Here is a 26,455-nt window from a genome sequence, read left to right as displayed (position 1 = left end):
GGCCCACGAACTGCTGCAGGGTCTGACAGAGCAGACCGACCGCTGGCTTGCGCCGCTGAGCCTCCAACCGGGCATGGTCGTGTGTGACAATGGCCGTAACCTGGTGGCGGCTCTGCAGCTCGGCAGCCTCACGCACGTGCCATGCCTGGCCCACGTCTTTAATTTGGTGGTTCAGCGGTTTCTGAAAAGCTACCCACGCTTGTCAGACCTGCTCGGAAAGGTGCGCCGGCTCTGCGCACATTTCCGCAAGTCCCACACGGACGCTGCCACCCTGCGCACCCTGCAACATCGGTTTAATCTGCCAGTGCACCGACTGCTGTGCGACGTGCCCACACGGTGGAACTCTACGCTCCACATGTTGGCCAGGCTGTATGAGCAGCGTAGAGCTATAGTGGAATACCAACTCCAACATGGGCGGCGCAGTGGGAGTCAGCCTCCTCAATTATTTTCAGAAGAGTGGGCCTGGTTGGCAGACATCTGCCAGGTCCTTCGAAACTTTGAGGAGTCTACCCAGGTGGTGAGCGGCGATGCTGCAATCATTAGCGTCACCATTCCTCTTTTATGCCTCTTGAGAAGTTCCCTGCAAAGCATAAAGGCAGACGCTTTGCACTCGGAAACAGAGCCAGGGGAAGACAGTATGTCGCTGGATAGTCAGAGCACCCTCATGTCTATATCTCAGCACGGTGAGGAGGAGGAGGAGGATGATGAGGAGGAGGGGGAAGACACAGCTTGGCCCACTGGTGAGGGTACACATGCTGCTGGGCTGTCATCCTTTCAGCGTGTATGGCCTGAGGAGGAGGGGGAGGAGGAGGAGGAGGAGGAGGATCCTGAAAGTGATCTTCCTAGTGAGGAGAGCCATGTGTTGCGTACAGGTACCCTGGCACACATGGCTGACTTCATGTTAGGATGCCTTTCTCGTGACCCTCGCGTTACACGCATTCTGGCCACTACGGATTACTGGGTGTACACACTGCTCGACCCACGGTATAAGGAGAACCTTTCGACTCTCATACCCGAAGAGGAAAGGGGTTCGAGAGTGTTGTTATACCACAGGACCCTGGCGGACAAACTGATGGTAAAATTCCCATACGACAGCGCTAGTGGCCGAAGGCGCAGTTCCGAGGGCCAGGTAGCAGGGGAGGCGCGGAGATCAGGCAGCATGTACAGCACAGGCAGGCCAACACTCTTTAAGGCCCTTGACAGCTTTATGGCTCCCCAGCAAGACTGTGTCACCGCTCCCCAGTCATGGCTGAGTCGGCGGGAGCACTGTAAAAGGATGGTGAGGGAGTACGTAGCCGATCGCACGACCGTCCTCCGTGACGCCTCTGCCCCCTACAACTACTGGGTGTCGAAGCTGGACACGTGGCCTGAACTAGCGCTGTATGCCCTGGAGGTGCTTGCTTGTCCTGCGGCTAGCGTCTTGTCAGAGAGGGTGTTTAGTGCGGCTGGGGGAATCATCACAGATAAGCGTACCCGCCTGTCAACCGACAGTGCCGACAGGCTAACACTCATCAAGATGAACAAAGGCTGGATTTCCCCAGACTTCTCTTCTCCACCAGCGGACAGCAGCGATACCTAAGCAATAGGTAGGCTGCACCCGCGGATGGAAGCATCGTTCTGTATCCCCATCAAAAACGGGGACCTTTTCGCTTCATCAATCTGTGTATAATATTCCTCCTCCTGCTCCTCCACCTGAAACCTCACATCATCACGCCGAACGGGCAATTTTTCTTAGGCCCACAAGGCTCAGTCATATAATTTTTCTAAACAATTTTTATACGTTTCAATGCTCATTAAAGCGTTGAAACTTTCACCTCCACCAATTTTTATTTTAACTGGGCTGCCTCCAGGCCTAGTTACCAATTAAGCCACATTAACCAAAGCGATTAATGGGTTTCACCTGCCCTCTTGGTTGGGCATGGGCAATTTTTCTGATGTACATTAGTACTGTTGATACAGCAATTTTTGTGGGCCCTCGCCTACAGTGTAATCAAAGGAATTTTTAGCCCACCTGCATTACAGCTGACGTTACATCCGCTGTGTTGGGCAATGCAATGGGATATTTTTATGTACCGCCGGTGGGTTCCAGGGAGCCACCCATGCTGTGGGTCCACAGGGAGTTGTAAATGCATCTGTTTCCACTTCTAAAGAACCCCGGTCTGACTGGGGCATGCAGTGTGGGCCGAAGCCCACCTGCATTAAACATGACATTACTACCTCAGCTGTGATGGGCAATGCAATGGGATATATTTATGTACCGCCGGTGGCTTCCTGGCACCCACCCATGCTGTGGGTCCACAGGGAGTTGTAAATGCATCTGTTTCCACTTCTAAAGAACCCCAGTCTGACTGGGGCATGCAGTGTGGGCCGAAGCCCACCTGCATTAAACATGACATTACTACCTCAGCTGTGATGGGCAATGCAATGGGATATTGTTATGTACCGCCGGTGGCTTCCTGGCACCCACCCATGCTGTGGGTCCACAGGGAGTTGTAACTACATGTGTCCACTTCTAAAGAACCCCAGTCTGACTGGGGCATGCAGTGTGGCCCGAAGCCCACCTGCATTAAACATGACATTACTACCTCAGCTGTGTTGGGCAATGCAATGGGATATTTTTATGTACCGCCGGTGGGTTCCAGGGAGCCACCCATGCTGTGGGTGCACAGGGAGTTGTAACTACATGTGTCCACTTCTAAAGAACCCCAGTCTGACTGGGGCATGCAGTGTGGCCCGAAGCCCACCTGCATTAAACATGACATTACTACCTCAGCTGTGATGGGCAATGCAATGGGATATATTTATGTACCGCCGGTGGCTTCCTGGCGCCCACCCATGCTGTGGGTCCACAGGGAGTTGTAAATGCATCTGTTTCCACTTCTAAAGAACCCCAGTCTGACTGGGGCATGCAGAGTGGGCCGAAGCCCACCTGCATTAAACATGACATTACTACCTCAGCTGTGATGGGCAATGCAATGGGATATTGTTATGTACAGCCGGTGGCTTCCTGGCACCCACCCATGTTGTGGGTCCACAGGGAGTTGTAAATGCATCTGTTTCCACTTCTAAAGAACCCCAGTCTGACTGGGGCATGCAGTGTGGGCCGAAGCCCACCTGCATTAAACATGACATTACTACCTCAGCTGTGTTGGGCAATGCAATGGGATATTTTTATGTACCGCCGGTGGGTTCCAGGGAGCTACCCATGCTGTGGGTGCACACGGAATTCCCATTGCGGAGTTGTACCTGCCTGTGACTATATATAAAAAATCGCGGTCTGACTGGGGCATGCAGACACCTTGACAGAATGAATAGTGTGGCACATAGGTTCCCCATTGCTATGCCCACGTGTGCAGCTCCAGATGGAGGTGGCACAGGATTGGATTTCTCATTGCTGCTGTACAGCATTGTGGGCTATCGCCCCGCCCCTTTTAAAAAAGGTTGCTGCCTAGCCGTGCAAACCCTCTGCAGTGTGTGCCTGCTTTTCCTGTGGCAGACGCACTTATAAATAGACATGAGGGTGGCGTGGCATGAGGGCAGCTGAAGGCTGGGCAGGGACAGTTTGGTGTGCGCTGTGGACACTGGGTCATGGGGGGGGGGGGGATTTGGCAGCATGTAACCCAGGAGAAGTGGCAGCGGAGTGTCATGCAGGCAGTGATTGTGCTTTGTTGGAGGTAGTGTGGTGCTTAGCTAAGGTATGCATTGCTAATGAGGGCTTTTCAGATGTTAAAGTTGTTGGGGGGGGGGCACTCTTGCTGCTATTGTGGCTTAATAGTGGGACCTGTGAACTTGAGATGCAGCCCAACATGTAGCCCCTCGCCTGCCCTATCCGTTTCTGTGTCGTTCCCATCACTTTCTTGAATTCCCGCGATTTTCACAAATGAAAACCTTAGCGAGCATCGGCGATATACAAAAATGCTCGAGTCGCCCATTGACTTCAATGGGGTACGTTACTCGAAACGAACCCTCGAGCATCGCGAAAAATTCGTCTCGAGTAACGAGCACCCGAGCATTTTGGTGCTCGCTCATCTCTAGTAGCAAACAAAACGCAATACTAGAGACTCAATTATACATAACTGTCTGTCGCTACCACTAGTGGGGATATCGTGTAGTCACCACCAATATTACTACCTCACAAGGGCCGCGGGTTGGACAGCTTCTAAAAATAGAGCATGCGATTTTTTTTCCCCTCTGTGAGTGAAAAATTGCAGTTGATTTCTGCTCATGGGCAGAAAAAAATGCTTTTCCATAGCATGCTAATGGCAGCTATTTGCTGCGGAATCCAGAGGCAGAAGCTCGTTCCGGATTCCGCAGTGCAAATTCTGCCATGTGCAGGCGGCCTTAGCTGCCTTGGGTAGCTTGGCACATAGCTTGTGTGCATGCGCCTGCCATTTTTTGGTGTGCGCACAGATTACCGGACAGGGGGAGGTGGGGGAGGCCTATGGAGGATTGGCAACTTGGGGCAATCTGTGGGGCCTCTGGTGCTGTGTTTCATCTCCTCTCATTGATTGTAACAGTGAGAGGAGATGAAGAAAATTATTTTAACCCTTCCACTGTTGTGATCACTATTATTCATTGTTCACGTGATAGGGGAACCGCTCACAGTGGCCTTCAATCTCTGCTCCATGCCTTTAGTGACCTCTGGTAGATGAGAATAAGGAACTGTCAAACTCCTCCGAGTGCTACAACTTTATTTTGATACAAAAAAGAGTATATGCCGTAATAAAACCCCTTAGAAAAGTGTATGGGCAGTCAGTAAAAGGTTAAATAAGCTAGGATCAGATGACAGTTCCTTATACAGAACAGCAACAGGAAATGAGTGCTTGATGGGAGAGTCTCTTATCCGCCTGCAGCCATCCACTGCCAGCTGCCTACATAGAAGCCATCCTAATTCTGTAGGTACAAGTTTTCTATTTGTTAATGTCTCACATTACATTGTTACATTTATCTAGATGCATTCCAGTGCCATCCTGACAGCCTGTAGGGTGAGGAGTGAAGCACAACGTCTGGATCTTTATGGTAAAAAGGTGTGAAAAACAGAAGTGCTTGTTACCTGCAAACCTGTGAGTCTAGTAAGGGCATTAAGCTTGGCACTGGGAGAAGCATGTAGATACAAACTAAAGTATACCCTAACTGTGTGCTCATGCTGTGCAGCTTGTATTGGACAGCATACGGACACCAATCCAAGGGCTTCCCAGTATATGCAGAAGCAGCACACTGACATGCATTGGTATGTTCCATTTCTCGTCTGTGAAATGGACGGACATGCGGCATGCCATAAGAGTTTTCATGCGGACCATCAGTCTATGTGAATAAGCATCAATATGCATGTCCTCATAGTAATATAATAAGGCCATGTTTTGGACATGGATTAGCACGGTCAGCACATAGCCTAAAATACACTAATGTGCAAAGGGGGTAGAGGAAAAAGATCTAAATGACAGGACAGTCTATATATTTGTAGCCCGCTAGAATATCTGTGGTTAGGCCATCTGCATCTGAACAGATAAACAATGCAGATAAGCAGAAAAAGTCTGTACTGGTGTATCTTGTCTCCACCGGAAGTAGGAGTGGAGACATAGTGATTTAGAGTATCCACCTTGTTGATGCCCCCAAACTTCTGATTGGCTGCCTGGAGGTTTAAGGTTAGCCTTAGCCTAACAGAAATATTGGGAAATCAGTTAGGTGTTAGTAGGGGTAAATGACTACCTGTTACCCACCGTTGTTCTAGCGGCCTGAACCGCCACTAACACCATCTGACAGGAGCTGACATCCCCGCTAAAGTGCAGCCGATGGATTTTACTTCCAGCTGCTGACACAGCGGTTGCGTTCTGCCGCACAGAATGGCTGAATGCAGCGATGGTGACAGCAGCCCCAAGAGAAATGTAGCCAAGCGCAACCCACAGTGACACCCCTGGAGCCACTAGCGCACAAGTGATAGGAGCTTTGCAGCGATCGTCAGAGCAGCCCCAGGAGGAATGGAGGACAGTGCCGCCCATAGTGACAGCACCGGAGCTGCTAGGCCACAATAGAGTGCGGGGTATTATTGTATCTTGACGCCACTGGAAGTACTGGTGGAGTCAAGATACAGGGTGTTGTCGCCCCCTGTTCGTGATTGGCTGCACGCTCTCCCCTTCCTCTGCCTCACAGGTCCTGCAGGCACTGTCATTCCAGCAGCCCTGAATAACATCTAGCCGGCTCTGTGTTCGAGGTTCGAGGTCCTGCAGTGTCTTCTCCCTGCTACACGCCTGTCTGCCCTTCCTCAGTGGCCTTGCAGCCGCGCAGAATGTGATGTGCCATGCTTCGTCTTCAACGTCTCTCCGTGCTGCAGGCCTGTCTGTCCTTCCTCGGGCTCACAGGTGCTGTAGGTGCATGTCTGCAAGGCCATATTAAAATCAATGGGAGTGTTCTGGTGCCATTACTGCAGTGTTCAAGACTCTGTGGTAATCGAGCTAAAAAGCTTGTATGAGAGTGGCCTAAGGGACTTGGGTGCAGTGCCTGTACAGCAATGTGTAATGCAGTCAATGGGGCTCAGTGCAAAATATGCATACGGTGGCCAATGTGAGGACGAAGAGACATAAATCTTTTGTATGATAAGGGCCAGAGGCAGTAATAAATGTAATTCTACTTATGAAATAGTAGCATAACAATGCAAACTTTGTAAGCCGCAGTCCTGTAGGGTGTAGAGTGATTTCCCCAGAGATTTGACTGTTGTCAAAGATTACAATGGCGCAGTGTTCTACACGGGCCAAGTTGTATTGTTTTCTATTTTACAGCTTTCGATATAGGTTTTGCTTTGTGTTGTATGTTTATGTAAATTTACATGCATACTATATGGCGTTTCGTTTCCTCATTGATTATGATTGCTTCACTGAGTTGTGTGTAGAAGACCTGTGTTCCTGCAGGTCCTCCAGGCAGTATGCTGGTGAGGAGGAGAGCAGGCCCTAGAAGGCTGAGTAGTGAGAATGTGGACTGGTATAATGATGCCATGCTACTACCACAGGGTGGAGCTTAAAGAGTTACTGAACGGAATAGATAGTTCTAAGAGTTTTTGCAATAGGTTTTCTCAGCCTATTCTGTACATTTATTTGTGCAAAACCCCTCTTCAGCTATGCAGTGGGGGCTCAGAAATCTGTCTGCAACTGTAACTGTATAGCTGAACAGGGAGTTCCAGTTGTGCCTGCACTGTTCTCTCTCATGCAGGCACAGCTGTTCCATATTAACAGTGTATTAATACATGTCTGCTTTAGATTTTATTTATTTGCAAACCTACAGTTCCCAGCACTGGTGTTACTACTGTGCCCTGCCTTTGCTGCGCTATGTATGGAGAAGTTATCTGGTGCTGCAAATGGCCTCTCCCCTTCACAGGGCCTGTTCCCCACCAGACCTTATTTACTGTCAGGGTCTCAGTGCATACGCTTCTGGGGTTGTGACATACACTACTGTACACCCAATGCACCGAGACCCTGACAGTGCATCAGTTCTGTACGGTGTGGCGTTATTTGTAATGAGACCCCATCCCATTTCAGTATTCCACTGTGGCTGTGACTTTACGGTCTGTCCATATTACCCATATTACAAGGGTGTACTGACTTCTCTATAAGGGCTCCTGCACACTGGCGAGAGCGATATCGGGCTGTGATTAGCGGGCCGATATCACTCTCGTAAACCTTCTAAAAACCTATGGATGCAAGGCATTTTCACTTGAAAACAGCCTCGCATCACTGCAGGGGTTACCTTCATCTCATTGCTTTCAATGGGGCAGCAGCGCAGGCCCAATTGAAAGCAATGGTAGAACATCGCTGTCTCGTGACACTGCTGTGACAGCATCAGCAGGGGATTCCTTCATCCTCGCGGGGAGTCACAGTGTTCAGTGATAAGGGCGCTGCCCACAGGGATGAATGAATCCCCTGCCACTGCTGTCACAGCAGAGCCAGAATATTGCAATGTACTCAATATGTTTTCAATGGGGGCGGCGCTGCTGCTTCTGGCCCCATTGAAAACAAGGTGAAACCTCTGGATGAAGAAATCCCCGGCTGCTGCTCCTGTCACAGCTGCAGCAGGGGATCGCAATCTTCTCCCATTGTTTTCAATGGGGCTGGCATTGAAAACAATGGGTGATATCACAAAAAGATACAACATGCTGCGATTATTTTTCTTTCTCACAGCATCACAGGAGGGAAAACATCGTAATTGACAATGAAACCATTGAAATTCATTGATTTCATAATCATGCTGAGTGCAGTACAATGGTGCCATTGACTTCAATGGGGCTTCTCAGATCTCTGCTTGAACGCATCGTTTGTGACGCCATGATTTTCGAAAGCTGTCCATTCTATTTTCACATTTTTTTTTTCAAATGCACCCCATCACAATTATGGGGTTCATTAAAAGGTGCTGTCAAAATGCTGTGCAATGTGTTCAAAAACGCTGCTTGAAATCGCTGTAAAAAGCAGTAACCGAGGGCCGTAGTGAGCGGTCTCCGGTCACGTGATCGCCGTTATCCAATGGATAATTGCGTTCACGTAAAAGTTAAAAAGACAGTTGAAGTGTAATGCTCCTCCCGGTTTGGGCCCCGTTGTGCATACAGACATCAGTTAGGGCCACAATGGGTATGTCTCTGAACACGGGACAAACGGGGGTATCTATTTTGGGGTGAAAGTCTTCATTCACTTGTGTGTTGTACAAAAAGTGTTTTTAAAATGACGCAATTGCCCAAAAAACTTTTCTGTCTACTTTGCTTAGATTCATTCAAAAACTGTAGGGTCAAAATACGTAGTACACCCCTAGATGAATTCGTTAAGGGGTCTAGTTTTCAAAATGGGGTCATTGTTGGGGTTCTCCATCGTTTTGGTCGCTCAAGGGCTCTACAAGTGGGCAATGGGGCCTGAAACACCTTCATGGAAAATGTCTGTTCTGAAAGCCACCGGCTACTCTTTTCGGTTTGGCCCCGTTGTTCATCCAGACAAAATATTAGGGCCACAATAGGTATGTTTCTGAACACAGGAAAACCAGGGGTATCTATTTTGGGGTGCAAATCCTCATTTTCAGGTGCACTATAGAAAAACTGTGTGGTCAAAAAACTCCTGATCCCTCTCAGTGAATACATTAAGGGGTGTAGTTTTTAAAATGAAATCATTGGTGGGGGTATCTATCATTCTGACACCTATGAGCCTCCGCAATCTTGGCTTGGTGCAGGAAAAAAAATGTTTCTCAAAATGTTAATAATCAATGTTAAATTTGTACGTCTCCTAAATGGTTAAAACAACTAAAGTTTTCAAATGCGTCCAGAATAAAGTAAACAGATGGAAATGTATATCTCATCAAAATTTGTACAGTATGTTTGCACATATTTGAGATATTACAGTTGAAAATGACAATTTTTTTTTCAAACTTTTCCCAATTTTTGAGTTTTTTAATAAATATACACAAATTCTGTCTGCCTATTTTTACCAACTAAATAAAGTACAATATGTGGCAAAAAAACAATGTCAGAATCACTTGGATCTGCAAAACCTTTAGGCCTCCTTCACATGAGCGACACGGCATTGTCGCGAGAAAATCGCAGCGATATCGCATCGCTGCACCATTTAATATGGCTGCGTCTTCTCGCGGCAATACTGCGATTTTGTAGCGCTACAAAGTCATGCGACTTTGTAGCATCACATGCAAGGATTTGGGAGGGGGGGAGGCATGAAATATAAGCCCTACCCCCAAAATAAGCTGTAACAAGAAAAAGAAAAAAGTATATCTTCTCTCCCGCGATCTCCGGAGCATCGCTGCAGCTTCTCCCCAGGTCCCGGTACTAATCATCTTCTTCATCTTCTGTCCGGGGATTGAAAATCCCCAGCTGCTGGAAGTGCAGGCTGTGATTGGTTGACACTTAGCCAATCACAGTCAGTGCTCGATAAATGGCTGTAATTGGTTCAATCACTGCCATTCATCAAGCACTTGCTGTGATTGGCTAAGCGTCAGCCAATCAAAGCCAGCGCTTCCAGGAGGCGGCAATTTTTCCATCCCCAGCCAGAAGATGAAGAAGATGATTAGTACCGGGACCCGGGGAGAAGCTGTGATGTTTTTTTTTTTATTTTCTTCCTGCAGCTAGTGCTTAGTTTAGGCTTTGACAGTAGGATTTCCTACTGTCAAAGTTGCTTCGCACCGCACCAAAATCGCATTTTCGTGCGATGCAACAACGAGGAAGGCTTCATAGGGAAACATGGGCTACAAAAGCTTGCGTGTCGTGAGCACATCGCCCTTCCGCAATCATTATAATTGACTTCCATTGACGCCTAGAAATAGTACATGCTGCGATTTTTTTTTCCCCTGCGAGTGAAAAAAATCACAATTGATTTCCGCTTGTGGGCAGAAAAGAACGCTTTTTTCACAGCATGCGTGATTGACAGGTGTATGTCCAGTCATTAGTACTCATTGCTCTTAGTGGGTGACCTATAGGATATGAGAGCGGGCGTCATCCACATGTAAGAAGCCGTATACAAGCACCAGGTTCCCATGGGCAGTCCCGGGCTGTAGGCGCAGGAGTCCAGAGGTAAATAAGATATGGTTTTTGATGCAGTTTTTACAGGTGGAATTCGCTGGGGAAAATTCTGCAGTGAATTCACAGTGTGAACGTACCCCGAAGGTTTGTTCACGCACTGCAGATTTAGCGCTGATTCGCTCTGCATTTCTTGCTCTTTTTAATGGGTGAAATCTGTGGTATAATCTGCAGCCGGTCAATGTATGCTCCAGATGTTTTCCACAGCTCTGGCTTTTCCAGTGTAATATGCAGTGAATAGAAGCCACTGATTTCAATGGGTTTGGTAACGTGCAATTTTTGTGTGCACAATTTGGTTGCACAAAAAAAAAAAAAGTAGCATGTCCTACTACACAACAATTAGCCCATATTAAACCTAGTTGCCCATTGAAATCAAAGGGAACATGCCTCTCTTTTTTTTTTCTCTGCGTTCAAATATGTAGGGTATGTGCACGTAAAAGATACGGTAAAATACGTATTTTTATATGTGCTGCGTTTATACGCAATATCGCTAAGTATCAGTGTGGGAAATTGAAAAAAAAAGCTCATACACATTGAAAAATCGCTGGCCTACAAAGGTGATATGCATGCACGCCGCCGGCTCACACAGCGGTAAAACACTGTTACACACGCAGAATTTTACACTTGCATGAGCCGACCTGTAGGCCAGTCTCAGATAGAGCGTGTGCAAAAGCCTCAATTTTGATAGCGGCGTTTTGCTGCGATTTTACCGCCGTTTTCTATTGCAGGTTACTGCGTTCAACTAAGTTTTTCAACGCATCCCATCATTGTGATGAGTGATGAAGTGCGTTAAAAAGCATGAAAATGCGGCAAGATAGAGTAGACAGCTCTCGAAAATCGCATAGTTAGAAAATGGTGCGTTTGAGTGCAGGTCTGTGAGGCTCCATTGAAGTCAATGGGAGTGTCCTACTGTGATTACCGTGGCGTTCAGCATTTAACGCTGTGTTTTAAATGCAGCGATAAATGCTATAAAACGCCTCCATTGATTTCAATGGGGCTTCTCAGAGAATCTTTTTAACGCCGTGTTTTTTAAGTGCTGTCTGTTCAATTTTTTTTATACGTTTCAGTCTTTTTGAATGCGATGCGTTGCCTATGTAATGAATAGGAAGTGTTTTCAGCGCTGTCAAAAACGAATGTCAGCGCAGCTGATATCGCAGTAAACGCTGCGTTGAAAAACACAGCATTTTTTCGAGCGCCTGTGTAAGGGTGACCTTGGCCCCTGTTTTGTTATATACTACATTCTCCATTTATATCGGTCCCATTCCAAGGGCGGGGGATATTCACACACTCCCTGACAAGACAGAACTGAACTTTGGCCACACAAGACTTGTTTCATCCTGATAGCCATTTATGGACTATGTGAAGGTCATTAGTAACAGACAACTCCTGCATATATTAATGTATCCAATAGAATCAATCTGCAAACATTAAACAACCAATCAGGATGAGGAGCTGATGTATAATAATTCTGTATTATCTTGAACTGCGCTGTAGGTTACAAAGAAAAGTTATCTTCCCGAACTCCTTCCTGCTGTGTGCAGTAAATGTCTTATGTCTGACTATGTGTCCACTACCAGAGGGCATCTAATTACCATCTTCCAGGCCTTTAGGAGGTGAGTTATAGGGATTCCCCACTCTCCTTCTACCAAGTAAGTGGATTTAGGCCGGCCGTCCACAGGCGTTGCGAAGTCCCGCGGCAGATCTCTGCCGCGGGAGCCGCCGCCCGGGAGCAGGAGCCGCACACGAATCTCCGCCGGTCAGCCTAATCTAATAGATAAGTTGACCGCAGAGAATTGGGGCAATTCGCAGCATGCTCTGATTCGTGAACAGGGGGCCTTAACATTTCTTTTGATACCAATCTCTTGCATATTTGTAGTCACTATTCCCGAGCGTTGTTCTTCTCTCTTTGCCTATTGTAGCACAGCGGGGGTTTAAGAGCACTCCAAACCGTCACTTTTCTTTTCTTTAGGTTTATTTACACAGTCTTTAATAGGAACATAAATAACTGGGTCTCCAGATAAATGGTAAATGATAGCAACAAAATGTCTGTGTTCAGATTAAACCCTCCTCAGTACGGCGGCGACACAGATTACTCCTCAGCTGAGGAGACCATACAAGTCCATAGAGGTGCACAGACCTGTGGATGTCCAGAGCGCAGCTGGTCCTTCTGCCTTCAATCTCTCAGGCTCTAGTCCAAGGGCAGGCGTATCCCCTCCAGGGGTCCTGCTACAACCAGGTAGCGCCTCGTCCACAGCGCCTCTCTCTGTTCACAGTGGAAGTCACAGAGTACTTGCAGCCTGTATCTCCCAGGCGCACACACACCCCTCTACCTTCCACCTGTCTCCTTAAATGGCAGGCTGGACAGGTGGTAAGATCTGGCCTGGAGTGAAAGAGGACCGGACTACCTCACAGAGGCTAATAACCTCTGTGACACATACCTTCCACTCCAGACCATTCCTCTTACCCTGTTACACTATCTATAGTGTGGGATATTCTACAACCGTACAGATGTAGCAAAGTTTAAATTGCCTGTGATAATGCTTTGCAATTCCACCATAAGGCCCAATGCACACGGACGGATTTGCATTGTGGAATCCAGAGCAGGTGTCTGCCTTTGGATTCCACAGCAAATACCTGCCATAACATGCAATGTAAAAGTAGGTTTCCATGCCCTCGAGCGGAAATCAATTGTGATTTTTCGCTAGCTAGGAGAGATAGCTAACACTAGGGAAGAGAGGGTGAGTATTGAAAAAGATCTAGAAAAGATTGACCAGTGGGCGGTGACAAACAGAATGGTATTTAACAAGGAGAAATGCAAAATCCTACATTTGGGAAAGAAAAATGAAAAATAGCACATACAGAATGCGAGGAATTGGGCTAAGCAGCACATGTGAAAAAGACTTGGGTATACTAATAGATCATAGACTGAACATGAGTCAACAATGTGATGCAGCAGCCAAAAGGCAAACACAATTCTGAGACATATTAGAAAAGCATAGAGTCTAGATCACGTGAGGTCATTATCCCCCTCTACTCTTCCTTAGACAGACCTCATCTGGAATACTGTTACCTGTTCTGGGCACCCCACTTTAAAAAAAGACATAGATAAACTGGAGCAAGTTCAGAGAAGAGTTATTAAGATAGTGAGCCGTCTGCAAATCATGTCCTATGAGGAACGGTTAAAGGATCTGGGAACATTTAGCTTGCAAAAAAGAAGGCTGAGAGGATGCTTAATAGCGGTGTACACATTTCTGAAGGGCTGTCACAGTGCAGAGGGATCAGCCCTATTCTCATTTGCACAAGGAAAGACTAGAAGCAATGGGATGAAACTGAAAGGGAGGAACCACAGATTAGATATTAGAAAATACTTTCTGACAGTGAGGGTGATTAATGAGTGGAACAGGTTACCACGGGAGGTGGTGAGTTCTCCTTCAATGGAAGTCTTCAAACAGGCTGGACAGATATCTGTCTGGGATGATTTAGTGAGTTCTGCACTGAGCAGGGGATTGGACCTGATCACCCTGGAGGTCGCTTCCATCTGTACCATTCTAGGATTCTATGACCATGCTCTATTTTGACAGTCCAAAATATCCAGCAGCACCATATAATAAACACAAATCAGGTGCGGGAGTATTTAGCCATGCACTCCAAATCTAGGATGCGGACACCGAGGATCCCCAAACGTGGAATGCAAAAGAAGAGGGGAATAGGCAGCATTAGGGAATCACAGAAGTAATCCGGCAGAGATCAAAAGAACTCCATACTTTATTACCAAGCTTCTGATATGTTCACAGATGACGTTTTGACCACGAAACCGTGATCCTTGACAAAGACCACGGTTTGGTGGTCGAAACGTTGTCTGTGAACATGTCAGAAGCTTGGTAATAAAGTATGGAGTTCTCTTGATCTCTGCTGGATTACCTCTGTGATTCCCTAGTGCTGCCTATCCCCCTCTTCTTTTGGATTCCATACTCTATTTTGAGCCGGATCTCTCTCTTCCCCCCCCCCCCCCGGTCCTCCCTGCTCACTCCCGCAACACAGCTCTCACCCCCGCCGGCACCCGAATCTATTCTCATGAGCGGGCAGGTACTCGAAAAGGACAATACTCGCTCGAGTATTTGTCCTTAACGAGTATGCTCGCTCATCTCCAGTTAGGACCCATCTGAAAGCTTGCACACCTGGACGTTGGTAGATGGGCCAATATGATTTGATCAAATTATATACCAAGAACCTTGCATTACTTAATGTGGTTAGGATATTTATTAGTAAATGTATGTTGCGTGCTGTTATCAGGACTGTCCTATTAATTGTCTTGTAGCATGTATGACTGCTTTTTGTATGTCTCCCCATTCATTGCAAATGTTTAACTATGAAATGTGTCTTGTGTCCCAGATTTATCTTGCTACAACAATCTCCTGTTTTGGACCAACACTTCTCCAAAGACCTTGTGGACAGAAGAGTCAATGTCCCAAATGAACGAAGAGATAAATATATCATTATTGCCAGAATTTAAAGAAGCGTGTTGGCCAGCAATGATGATATGGGAGCGGATTAACCATGCGTATACATCGGATTCTCCCCCACGGCACAGGGGGTATCAAAAAGGGGATTATGGCATTCAATATTGGGTTTTTACTTCCCAGACTGAAAGTTATACTGTGGTCTGGGATTCTTTTCGCTCGTACTGGAAGGTGAAAACTCCATTTGGACCATCCTTATTTTTGATTGGACCCCCGTTTATTGGCAAATCAGGAAGTGAGTCACAAGCAGCACCACAATTTTCAGTGTCTATGTCAGAGACGGATGTCTTAACGCCTGGCTCACCTCCAAAGGTGAATGAAAGAATGCTAAAAATTGCTCGTTTTGTTTTAAAGGAAGGATATAGCAACATTATGATTTAATATATCAATAATTGGTGTAGCAAAGAGGCTCTTATGAGTAACAAAAAATGGTACCCACTGTGTAGGACCACCCGAGTACTGTATTTTATGTTGGTGTTTCCTGTCTTACTTGCAGTAAACTTTTAATATTTTCTCTCATTATTAGCCTCCATTTATTTAATTTTACTATCATGCATTTTTTGGAAAAACACTGTTTTTTTGTGGCAAAAAATACGATGGCCAGAGGTCAGCTGTAGGTTAATCGGGAAACATGAAAAGCACTTAGAATATGTTCACACAGTGGACTTCGTCGCAGACTTTTCCATGGCGAATTCCACCTCTAAAACTGCAGCATTCTGCCACTGGTCTGTACGCGGAATTTGCCCTGTCAAGAGGTTACGTGTCTTTTCAGCTTCTGCATCATTTCTGCATCGGAATTCCACACGCGGAAACAATGCCGTAACTAAAAGAAGTGACATCACTTTTATTTAGTTTCCATATTGGAAACAGAAACGGAATTCGCCACCGAAAACTCTGCAGCGAATTCCTCCTTGTGAACATACACCTAGGTATATGGTTCCTCGCTCTATGCATACACAAATAGCCTGGATTCATATACCGTGTTTTCCAGGATTCTCTGTGGTATTACAATGGCATTTTTAAACACATCTCAGCCACAGCTACTCCTGTAAAAGTGACCCTAACCCTCCTGGCATGGCAAACCTCAGCACCCCACCCCCGCCTACTGCTGTCAGTGTTACCGTACTTCTAAGCCTAACCCTCCAGCCAGCCAATCAAGAGCTTGGGGTCATAAACAGGGCTAATGCAGTCTATTACTATGTTTCCACCCATACTTCTGATGGAGACAAGATGCACCAGTACCCTATGTGACCAGGGACCATTGACAGAGATGCCAACTGCTGCCCCTAAACCACCGGCCTGGTTAGTAACTACATTCCAAGCTTAGCTTCTGTGGGGGTATAATGGTATATCAGTGTCTGGATGTTCCTCTGGAGTTCCACCTTCTAGTGCGTTTTAAATACAGTCCCAAAACTCTTGTGAGCGATCACAGAACCATAGCCCATGTGCAAGATCTGTTGCTGAGATTTTACACTTTGAGCAATGCGTGATACGTTCTGGGAAGGCACTTGTGGCCAGCAGGTTAAAACCCTAGATTGCATTATGCATTATCTTGAAAAAAGATTCCCTCCAAGTCTACCCCACTATACATTTCTAACCATTGACCACCCTTGTAAAATTTTTTGCCTTATGTCCTGATCTTGTGTTATTTTTTCCCAGCGCTGAAAGATCCTATGAGTTTCTATTTTCAAAAATATCCTCCCCACTTTTTTCTGTATGCGAGACAGCGAAGGTTTCCCCACAATGGGGGTCAGCCATATATCAAAATCCACGCGTGTCGCTTTTTTTTTTAGGGTTTATTGGCCTACTCCTGCAAAATGCCAAAGCTTGCCTTGTCTGCAGAAAATGTGAATCTGGTAAATTAAATTTGGTTATCAATTCGTGAGGCTTAAGCCATCTATTCTCGCTTTCATGCATCAGGTGTTTGGCGGTGCTCAGGCCCCTTTCCTTCCAGTTCAAAAAAAAGTCCTATCATCAATCCCCCTAAGGTACTCCGGGTGGCCTATCAACGGCATGCACTTTGATATCAAATACAGAAGGCCTAAGATTTTATGTAACTCCTTCGAGGCCATGATTGTGTTCTGTAATAGTATTGAGCCTTTGATCTGTGGCGACAGACAAGAGAAGCAGATAACGTATCAATAAACTATCCCCAGCTGAGTATACATGCAATAACGACCGTATAGCTGGTAGGTCCATGCTCCGGATAGCCTTCTCCATGTTCTCGTTGGCTGCCGGCATTCAAAGTGCAAAGTGCATGGGGATAGTTTATTGTCTGATATGTGGGTGGATTCCTTTTTTTGGGACTGGTGCTTTTTTATTTGGTAATTGTATTTAAGGCCATTATAGTGGGGGTACTTCAGGCTTGAGAAAGATCTAAGGCTGGATTCACACGAGGCGGATTCTCGATGGAAATCTCGCGGTTCGGCCTCAGCGAAAAACCGCGAGATTTCCGCCAGGAGAACCGCTGCTTCAAAACCTGCGGCGGTTTTGAAACTGCCCGGTCGCTCACTCTTCCGCTGCGGCCAGCGCTCCCATAGAGCAGAGCGCGGCCGCAGTGGAAAAAAAAAATGAACATGCTGCGCTCGGCAAATCCATATCGCAGCGACGGCTTCTGCTGCCTTAACCGCAGCGGATTTGCCGTCCCTTGTGGACGAGATTTCTGAGAAACCGCGTTCACATGGCTGGCTAATCCTGGGATTAGCGGCAGCATGCGGATTTGCCACGGCAAAATTCCGCACGGAATTTCTGTGGCAAATCCGCCCCGTGTGAACCCAGCCTTAGGGTCAAAACGTTGCCTGTTTTATTAGAACATGGAGCAATAAAGAAAAGATAGTTCGGGAGAACAGCAAGAACAAGAAAAGAAGAATTGATCGATAAGAAAAAGAGACAAAGAGAGACCTAAAAGGAGATCTATACAATACATATACTAAGCTGGAGAGCAAAGCTGAAAGAAAAAGTCATGTGTACAGATGTGTTCCTGTACTTACCTGAATCTGTTATAAAGTGAAGCATACAGAAGTGGTCCCTGTACTTATCTGTAATCATCAAAGCGCTGTAGAATAAGTTGGCACTATACAAATAAAGATCATTATTATTATTATCTACCTCAAAGAAAAGTAATGTCAAGTGTATGAAGTGTATTTATCAAAGACCTCTCAAGAAATAAATCGTTTTATATGTTTTACCATTTTACCTGACTCCTGGAGATTCCCTTCTCACCACTTCACCATCAGCACTGAGGTACTACACCACCTTCCAGGGAAAAGGACTACATTCCTGATTTTATTTCAGTTTTTACTTATTATTTTGTCGGGAACAGGTTTCGGCCCGTATACGGGCTGGCGTCACGAACTTGACAACACTAATATTATGATACCCTGCCCAACTGATGGGTAGCAAACAAAAGGCAATACTAGAGACTCAATTATACATAACTGTCTGTCACCACCACCAATATTACCACAAACCACCTCACAAGGGCCGCGGGTCGGACAGCTTCTAAAAATAGAGCATGCCATTTTTTTTCCCCCTGCGAGTGAAAAATTGCAGTTGATTTCTGCTCATGGGCAGAAAAAAATGTGTTTCCATAGCATGCTAAAGGCAGGTATTTGCTGCGGAATCCAGAGGCGGAAGCCCACTCTGGATTCCGCAGTGCAAATTCTGCCGTGTGCAGGCGGCCGGACAGGGGGAGATGGGTGAGGCCTATGGAGGATTGGCAACTTGGGGCAATCTGTTGGGCCTCTGGTGCTGTGTTCCATCTCCTCTCATTGATTGTAACAGTGAGATGAGAAAAATTGTTTTAACACTTCCACTGTTGTGATCATTATTACTCATTGTTCACGTGATAGGGGAACTGCTCACAGTGGCCTTCAATCTCTGCTCCATGCCTTTAGTGACCTCTGGTAGATGAGAGTAAGGAACTGTCAAACTCCTCTGAGTGCTACAACTTTATTTTGATGCAAAAAAGAGTATATGCCGTAATAAAACCCCTTAGAAAAGTGTATGGGCAGTCAGTAAAGGGTTAAATAAGCTAGATCAGATGACAGTTCCTTATACAGAACCGCAACAGGAAATGAGTGCTTGATGGGAGAGTCTCTTATCTGCCTGCAGCCATACACTACCAACTGTCTACATAGAAGCCATCCTAATTCTGTAGGTACAAGTTTTCTATTTGTTAATGTCTCACATTACATTGTTACATTTATCTAGATGCATTCCAGTGCCATCCTGACAGCCTGTAGGGTGAGGAGTGAAGCACAACGTCTGGATCTTTATGGTAAGAAGGTGCGAAAAACAGAAGTGCTTGTTACTTGCAAACCTGTGAGTCTAGTAAGGGCATTAAGCTTGGCACTGGGAGAAGCATGTAGATACAAACTAAAGTATACCCTAACTGTGTGCTCATGCTGTGCAGCTTGTATTGGACAGCATACGGACACCAGTCCAAGGGCTTCCCAGTATATGCAGAAGCAGCACACTGACATGCATTGGTATGTTCCATTTCTTGTCTGTGAAATGGACGGACATGGGGCATGCCATAAGAGTTTTCATGCGGGCCATCAGTTCATGTGAATAAGCATCAATATACATGTCCTCATAGTAATATAATAAGGCCATGTTCTGGCCATGGATTAGCACGGTCAGCACACAGCCCAAAATACACTAATGTGCAAAGGGGCTAAAGGAAAAAGATCTAAATGACAGGACAGTCTATATATTTGTAGTCCGCTAGAATATCTCTGGTTAGGCCATCTGCATCTGAACAGATAAACAATGCAGTTAAGCAGAAAAAGTCTGTACTGGTGTATCTTGTCTCCACCGGAAGTAGGAGTGGAGACATAGTGATTTAGAGTATCCACCTTGTTGATGCCCCCAAACTCCTGATTGGCTGCCTGGAGGTTTAAGGTTAGCCTTAGACTGACAGAAATATCGGGGGGGGGGGGGGGGGGGAATCAGTTAGTTGTTAGTAGGGGTAAATGACTACCTGTTACCCACCGTTGTGCTAGCGGCCTGAACCGCCACTAACACCATCTGACAGGAGCTGACATACCAGCTAAAGTGCAGCCGATGGATTTTGCTTCCAGCTGCTGACACAGCGGTTGCGTTCTGCCGCACAGAATAGCTGAATGCAGCGATGATGACAGCAGCCCCAAGAGAAATGTAGCCAAGCGCAACCCACAGTGACACCCCTGGAGCCGCTAGTGCACAAGTGATAGGAGCTTTGCAGCGATAGTCAGAGCAGCCTCAGGAGGAATGAAGGACAGTGCCGCCCATAGTGACAGCACTGGAGCTGCTATGCCACAATAGAGTGCGGGGTATTATTGTATCTTGACGCCACTGAAAGTACTGATGGAGTCAAGATACAGAGTGTTTGATACGGGGTTGGCACCCCCTGTTCGTGATTGGCTGCACGCTCTCCCCTTCCTCTACCTCACAGGTCCTGCAGGCGCCAGCATTCCAGCAGCCCTGAATAACATGTAGTCGGCTCCGTGTTCGAGGTCCCGCGGTGTCTCTCCCTGCTGCACGCCTGTCTGCCCTTCCTCGGTGGCCTTGCAGCAGCACAGAATGTGATGTGCCATGCTTCGTCTTCAACGTCCCGCGGTGTCTGTCCATGCTGCAGGCTTGTCTGCCCTTCCTCGGGCTCACAGGTGCTGTAGGTGCTGGCGGCCTGGCAGCACCGATGAAGTGCATGGGCTTCGCTCCCTTTTACCAGAGCATCAGTGACTCTCCCTTCAGGCTCTCTTCTGATATCCCCCTTCACATTCCGTGGTCTGCCATGGAGGAAGGTGAGAGCCGGTGTTCTCCAGACATGATCGGTGTCTGTGGATTTAGGTGACAGCTGGCGCTCGCCACATGTCAACGCTGCTGTGGGGGCAGTGTAAAGAGCGAAGCAGTTGTGTAGCAGCGGCGCCAAGGTCCATGTTCCCTGAAAAAACTGGAGATTGCTTTTAGCGTGCCCTGGAGGGTTAGAGATTAGTTTTCCTGTTAGCCTTACATTATTTGCTGTAAATACTTACATGTAATCCCTGTAACATGGAAGTATTTACAGCTAATAAAGTAAGCCTCACTGGAACACCAATCCCTAACCCTAACCCTCCAGGGCAGGCAACAAGCTATCCAGACACTGCTGCTAGGACTTTTCTTGAATCTAGCCAATCAGAAGCTATGAGTGTGACAGGGGCGTTCCCCTGTCAAACCTCTAGCTTTCAGTAGAGTCAAGATACAATAATACTGGAGTGTGGTGGGGTGAGTAAAAGCAGGCGAGAGGGGTAAACACTCTCACCTCCAATATTAGCATTAGAGGAGTTGGGAAGGGAGAGCTGTGCGTGAGAGATAGCAGGATGCCTGCGGGTAGAAAATTCACTCATCCGGGAAGCATGGACACTTACAACAATGGACAGATGTCCATCATCCAATCAAATCCTGGATGCGTCACCTGCCCCTTGCCTGTCACTAAGGCTGCACAACTATTGTCATACATCCGGTGGAGACAAGATACATCAGTACCGAAAAAGTCACCACCTTGGAATACAAAGCATTAAAAGAAACTCTTGTCATCTACTTTTAGCCCTACAAGCTAAGCTTATGGTCTGAACATAGGTGACCCGCTGAGTCTGGGGATGTGTGAGTGCTAAAAGCTGCCACTGCAGTGCATTAAGCGGCGCTATAAAGTAGTCCGTCCGTTATAAATTTAGTATAGGAGGAATACTTACCGTGCCGCTCAATGCATTGAGCGGTGTCTTTCAACGCTTACACTGGGGGGATCTATGGGGTAGGTAAGTATACTTACATTCCCTGACTCGGGGGGTTTCCTACTTTCAGCCCAAAAAATGATAGAGCTAAAACTAGGTGACACATTCCCTTTAAGCTTTATTTTTAGTTATTGACATTCTTCAGTCCACGCTTCAAGCTCTAAGGCCAGTCTCTTATGTAGCATCAGCGTTTTGATCGTGATTTTGATCACGGTGTTTTGCCGCGTTTTCACTGCCGTTTTTGGATGCAGGTTACTGCATCCAACAGTGGTTTTAACCCATCTCTGTGATGGGTGATGAGGTGCTTTAAAAAGCGTGATAATGCAGCAAAATAGAGCATACAGCGTTTTCTAATGCTGCGGTCAAACGCATGTCTGTGAGGCCATATTAAAATCAATGGGAGCGTTCTACTGCCATTACTGCGGTGTTCAAAACTCTGTGGTAATCGCGCTAAAAAGCAGATGTGTGAGAGTGGCCTAAGGGACTTGGGTGCAGTGCCTGTACAGCAATGTGTAATGCAGTCAATAGGGCTCATTGCAAAATATGCATACGGTAGCCAATGTGAGGACTAGGGGACAAATCTTTTGTATGATAAGGGCCAGAGGCAGTAATAAACGTAATTCTACTTATGAAATAGTAGCATAACAATGCAAACTTTGTAAGCCACAGTCCTGTAAGGTGTAGAGAGATTTCCCCATAGGGGGACTGTTGTCAAAGATTACAATGGCACAGTGTTCTACACGGGCCAAGTTGTATTGTTTTTTATTTTTACAGGTTTCGAGATAGGTTTTGCTTTGTGTTGTATGTTTATGTAAATTTACATGCATACTATATGGCGTTTCGTTTCCTCATTGATTATGATTGCTTCACTGAGTTGTGTGTAGAAGACCTGTGTTCCTGCAGGTCCTCCAGGCAGAATGCTGGTGAGGAGGAGAGCAGGTCCTAGAAGGCTGAGTAATGAGAATGTGGACTGGTATAATGATGCCATGCTACTACCACAGGGTGGAGCTTAAAGAGTTACTGAACGGAATAGATAGTTCTAAGAGTTTTTGCAATAGGTTTTATCAGCCTATTCTGTACATTTATTTGTGCAAAACCCCTCTTCAGCTATGCAGTGGGGGCTCAGAAATCTGTCTTCAACTGTAACTGTATAGCTGAACAGGGAGTTCCAGTTGTGCCTGCACTGTTCTCTCTCATGCAGGCACAGCTGTTCCATATTAACAGTGTATTAATACATGTCTGCTTTAGATTTTATTTATTTGCAAACCTACTGTTCCCAGCACTGGTGTTACTACTGTGCCCTGCCTTTGCTGCGCTATGTATGGAGAAGCTATTCAGTGCTGCAAACGGCTTCTCCCCTTCACAGAGCCTGTTCCCCACCAGACTTATTTACTGTCAGGGTCTCAGTGCATACGCTTCTGGGGTTGTGACATACACTACTGTACAACCAATGGACCGAGACCCTGACAGTACAACAGTTCTGTATGGTGTGGCGCTATTTGTAATGAGACCCCCTCCCATTTCAGTATTCCACTGTGGCTGTGACTTTACGGTCTGGCCATATTACCCATATTACAAGGGTGTACTGACTTCTCTATAAGGGCTCCTGCACACTGGCGAGAGCGATATCGGGCTGTGATTAGCAGCCCGATATCACTCTCGTAAACCTTCTAAAAAGGTAACTGCTGGGGTTACCTTCATCCCATTGCTTTCAGTGGGGCAGCAGCGCCGGCCCAATTGAAAGCAATGGTAGAACATCGTGGTCTCGTGACGCTGCTGTGACAGCAGCAGCAGGGGATTCCTTCATCCTTGCGGGGAGTCCCCTCATCATTGAACACCTTGCCACTGCTGTCACAGTGTTCAGTGATAAGGGCACTCCCCATGGGGATGAAGGACTTCCCTGCCACTGCTGTCACAGCAGAGCAAGAAGATTGCAAAGTACTCATTATGTTTTCAATGGGAGCGGCGCTGCTGCTTCTGGCCCCATTCAAAACAAGGCGAAACCTCTGGATGAAGGAATCCCCTGCCACTGCTCCTGTTTCAGCTGCAGCAGGGGATCGCGATCTTCTCCCATTGTTTTCAATGGGGCTGGCATTGAAAACAATGGGTGATATCACAAAAAGATAGGACATGCTGCGATTATTTTTCTTTCTCACAGCATCACAGTAGTGAAAACATCGTAATTGACAATGAAACTAGAGATGAGCGAGCACCAAAATGCTCGGGTGCTCGTTACTCGGGATGAAATGATCGCGATGCTCGAGGGTTCGTTTCGAGTAACGAACCCCATTGAAGTCAATGGGCGACCCGAGCATTTTTGTATATCGCCGATGCTCGCTAAGGTTTTCATTTGTGAAAATCTGGGCAATTCAAGAAAGTGATGGGAACGACACAGCAACGGATAGGGCAGGCGAGGGGCTACATGTTGGGCTGCATCTCAAGTTCACAGGTCCCACTATTAAGCCACAATAGCGGCAAGAGTGGGCCCCCCCACTCCCAACAACTTTTACTTCTGAAAAACCCTCATTAGCAATGCATACCTTAGCTAAGCACCACACTACCTCCAACAAAGCACAATCACTGCCTGCATGACACTCCGCTGCCACTTCTCCTGGGTTACATGCTTATAGCCGGTTCCACTGAAAGCAATGGGCTGCCGGCGTGCGCTGGATGAATTGTCGGGAAGGGCTTAAATATAGAAGCCCTTACCTGCAATTCATCCAGAAATGTGTAAAAAAAATATATATATATATACTTACCTTGTCCCGGCAGACGGAGTTCAGCGCGGCCTACAGTGGGTGTGAAGGGGGGGGGGGTGAGTCAGACCTGCCCCCTGATTGGCTCAGCCAAGAGAACAGGAATCGCAGATTATGGTGCGATCTGCGATTTCTGACTATGGCCTAAGAAGGACCATTGGGGTTCTTGAAACCTAAAATAACTCCTAACGCTCTCCCTATAGCAGCTCCGGCATCAGCAGCACTGTCCCTGATCTCTGTCAGAATGCATCTGTGGCGAGCCGCGGGCGGGCAGATTTTAATACTCGGGTGACACCTGATCTCGCCAGCCACTCACTGCAGGGGGGTGGTATAGGGCTGGAACATCACAGGAGGAAGTTGTAATGCCTTCCCTGTCTTTCTATTGTCCAGAAAAGCGCACAAATTTCTCAGGGAAGAAAATGAAAGTGACTCGAACACCGCGTGGTACTCGTCTCGAGTAATGAGCATCTCGAACACCCTAATACTCGAACGAGTATCAAGCTCGGACGAGTACGCTCGCTCATCTCTAAATGAAACCATTGAAATTCATTGATTTCAAAATCATGCTAACTGCAGTACAATGGTGCCATTGATTTCAATGGGGCTTCTCAGATCTCTGCTTGAACGCATCGTTTGTAACGCCTTGATTTTCGAAATCTGTTCGTTCTATTTTTCAGTATTTTCACTTTTTTTTTTCAAATGCACCCCATCACAATTATGGGGTTCATTAAAAAGTGCTGTCAAAATGCTGTGCAATGTGTTCAAAAACGCTGCTTGAAATCGCTGTAAAAAGCAGTAACCGAGGGCCGTAGTGAGCGGTCTCCGGTCATGTGATCGCCGTTATCCAATGGATAATTGCGTTCACATAAAAGTTAAAAAGACAGTTGAAGTGCAATGCTCCTCCTGGTTTGGCCCCCATTGTGTATACAGAATTCAGTTAGGGCCACAATGGGTATGTCTCTGAACACAGGACAAACGGGGGTATCTATTTTGGGGTGAAAGTCTTTTTTCACATGTGTGTTGCACAAAAAGTGTTTTTAAAATGACGCAATTGCCAAAAAAACTTTTCCGTTTGCTTTGCTTGGATTCATTCAAAAACTGTGGGGTCAAAATACGCAGTACACCCCTAGATGAATGCGCTAAGAGGTCTAGTTTTCAAAATGGAATCACAGAGGTGAGAAAAACAACAAAGACATTATTCACAGAAAACACCAAAAATGCAATACCTGGCACGATCGCCATGAGGCAGGCACAATCGCCATGGGCAAAATCGCTGCAGGGCAGGCGCAAGCGCCATAAGACTTAAAAATATGCAGTCAGCCAGAAAATAGTGTGGAGGAGCAAATTGTTCATGGCAGGCTAATATGCAGTCACTCACACAACCCAGCCCAGTTTGGGGAGGGGCGACTGCATATAATCATAGCCTGCACATGTGAACGATACCAAGATACCAGCCTCAGATGAACGGTGACCCACCATACAGGATATCAACCCTCACTGATATGACAGTCGGTTGCCCTGTATCTCTAAGTGGGCCACACTGGCTGACATCTTGGGCTCCCCCAACAAGTAGCAAACTACATACAAAAAATACTAATGCATACTGATAAAATTAGGTTTTTAAAATAGGGTCATTTGTAGGGGTTCTCTGTCTTTTTGGCCACTCAAGGGTTCTACAAGTGGGCATTGGCTCCTGAAACACCTTCTTGGAAAATGTCTGTTCTGAAAGCCACGGGCTGCTCTTTTCGGCTTGGGCCCCGTTGTGCATACAGACATAATATTAGGGCCACAATAGGTATGTTTCTGAACACAGGACAACAAGGGGTATCTATTTTGGGGTGCAAATCCTCATTTTTATGTGCACTATAGAAAAAA

At 46.6% G+C, this 26,455-nt stretch overlaps 1 long non-coding RNA gene across 1 annotated transcript; it reads left to right on the top strand.

Annotated features, from left to right (window-relative positions):
- Window positions 1–4,886: 4,886 nt before the first annotated feature.
- LOC136576387 (uncharacterized) lies at window positions 4,887–15,591 on the top strand. The gene is made up of 3 exons (XR_010786361.1): window positions 4,887–5,019; window positions 12,047–12,165; window positions 14,945–15,591. It is a non-coding gene; the product is annotated as an uncharacterized lncRNA (long non-coding RNA).
- Window positions 15,592–26,455: the final 10,864 nt, after the last annotated feature.

This window comes from Eleutherodactylus coqui, chromosome 8 (genome assembly GCF_035609145.1).
Source record: "Eleutherodactylus coqui strain aEleCoq1 chromosome 8, aEleCoq1.hap1, whole genome shotgun sequence".
Taxonomy (NCBI): Eukaryota; Metazoa; Chordata; class Amphibia; order Anura; family Eleutherodactylidae; genus Eleutherodactylus; species Eleutherodactylus coqui.
This window is presented reverse-complemented; position numbering and strand designations above follow the sequence as displayed.